Here is a 1,823-nt window from a genome sequence, read left to right as displayed (position 1 = left end):
CACACACACACACACACACACACACACACACACACACACACACAACACACCTGACTTGCGTGTGTACGAGCAGCATTGAACCACAACTGAAGAGGGAACGTTCTCGCCTTTTTCTCTTTTTCTTTTTCTTTTTTTTTTTTCTTTTTCTTTTTCTTTTTCTCCCCTTAAAAAGTGTCAAGGGAATGCAATGGGTGAAATCTGGAGTATTTCCTAGTGATACATAAAAGACTGAAACCTAAAATATGAGTTACTTCTCGGATTCAAGCCTTATGTTAAGGAAATCGATACATCATGCTTATAGGTGAAGTTTTTACAATTTGCAAGTATGAAACAATAAAAGACATGTTTTTGTTGAAGAACATGGCATCAATTTTTTTTAAAGTACAAATGTGACCCTATTGTAGATTTTTGGCCAATATCTCCGTTTGTGCATTGCGAGAAGTAACTCATTTTGTCAGCACGCCTCACAATTATGTTATTTAATTTCTTCTTCTGCTCAAATTTGTTAAATTCAGCCCCCGTCATGCTCTTATTGAATGTTACTTTGGTTATGCTGAAACTTGAGGGTTGAAGATGACGCAAAAGTCGGCGACAGCAGAGTTGAAATAAAAAGTAAAGTTGTTCCCGCATCCGATCCGGACATTGGGGATTGCCTTGTTAGTGAGACAACTTCCTGGGCCTTCGACATATTGTGGTAGGATGGTCAGTTCCTTTCCACGCCGCCTTTATTTCCCCAACTCGAAGTCAGGTACCCATTACTGCTGGGTGGGCAGGAGGGGGCGAAAAAAATCCCGTGTCCGAACCGAGGCTCGAACCTGGACTTTCCGCTTCGGAGACGAGCGCAGAGTTATAATAAATGTATTATAATATTGTTGTAACAATTTTTCATTATCGTTAAATTGTTGCCCGTTATAGTTATCATCTTCACTGCCAGCTTTTCTACAGCTAAAATCTCGGAGGCCCCGAGTTGCGCACTTGGTGGTCCAAAATCGATAAGAGTAGGCTTTGGCCGCTACCCGGGCAAAATTCAAAATTTCCTCCCAACTGAAAATGTTCAATTTAATGTGTCCCTCGCCTTCATATGACCTTGTGCAGCTGCGAGCGCCGTAAAACTCTTCCTGAAAAAAATTGGTTGTTTTAGATGATACTATTCCTAAGTTTTTATAATTCTTATTAACATCCTCGGCCATTATCATCCTCTGGATCATTAAAATTCCTATTCTTAGTACTGCTATAAATATTATTGCTGTTTTATTAAAGGTTGTTTTTTGGGGTGGAGGGGTGGATTGTTATTCATAGCTTAAAATGAAGATCAACCTTTCCACTTGATAGGTGTCGTCAAGGCTACAATACAGAGACAAAATATTTAGAAATTCGTTATATCCAAAAACACACACAAAAAAACAACAACAAATACAAAACAAACAAATACGCCATAATAAAGAGAGAAGAAAAGGAACATTAATTCAGAACGGTGGTGGTTGGGGAACATTCGTGAATTTAAAGCAGATCATAATTTGAGTGTTGAAAGTGGACCAGATTCTTTGAGGCTCCGTGCCATCCCAGTGTGTTGGGTTCACTTAGACCTGGCGGCTCGGAGTGGGGTAAGCCCATCTATGGGTAAGCTCATCTATGGGTAAGCTCATCTATGGGTAAGCTCATCTATGGGTAAGCTACAGAAAAGCTCCGCGCTGTAAAGAAGTGCAGAAAACTGAAAGTCTTATAGAAAATACTGGAGAGACAGTCTCTTTTGCGTTGAGAGGTATTCGTGTTTCTTTAATAGTGCAGAACAAGTTGGGATCTTGTCAGGCTATTTGGTGAGG

The sequence above is a fragment of the Aplysia californica genome, unplaced genomic scaffold (assembly GCF_000002075.1).
Source record: "Aplysia californica isolate F4 #8 unplaced genomic scaffold, AplCal3.0 scaffold00156, whole genome shotgun sequence".
In the NCBI taxonomy this organism is placed as follows: Eukaryota; Metazoa; Mollusca; class Gastropoda; order Aplysiida; family Aplysiidae; genus Aplysia; species Aplysia californica.
The sequence above is the reverse complement of the archived record's forward strand: the minus strand, read 5'-3'. Positions refer to the sequence as shown.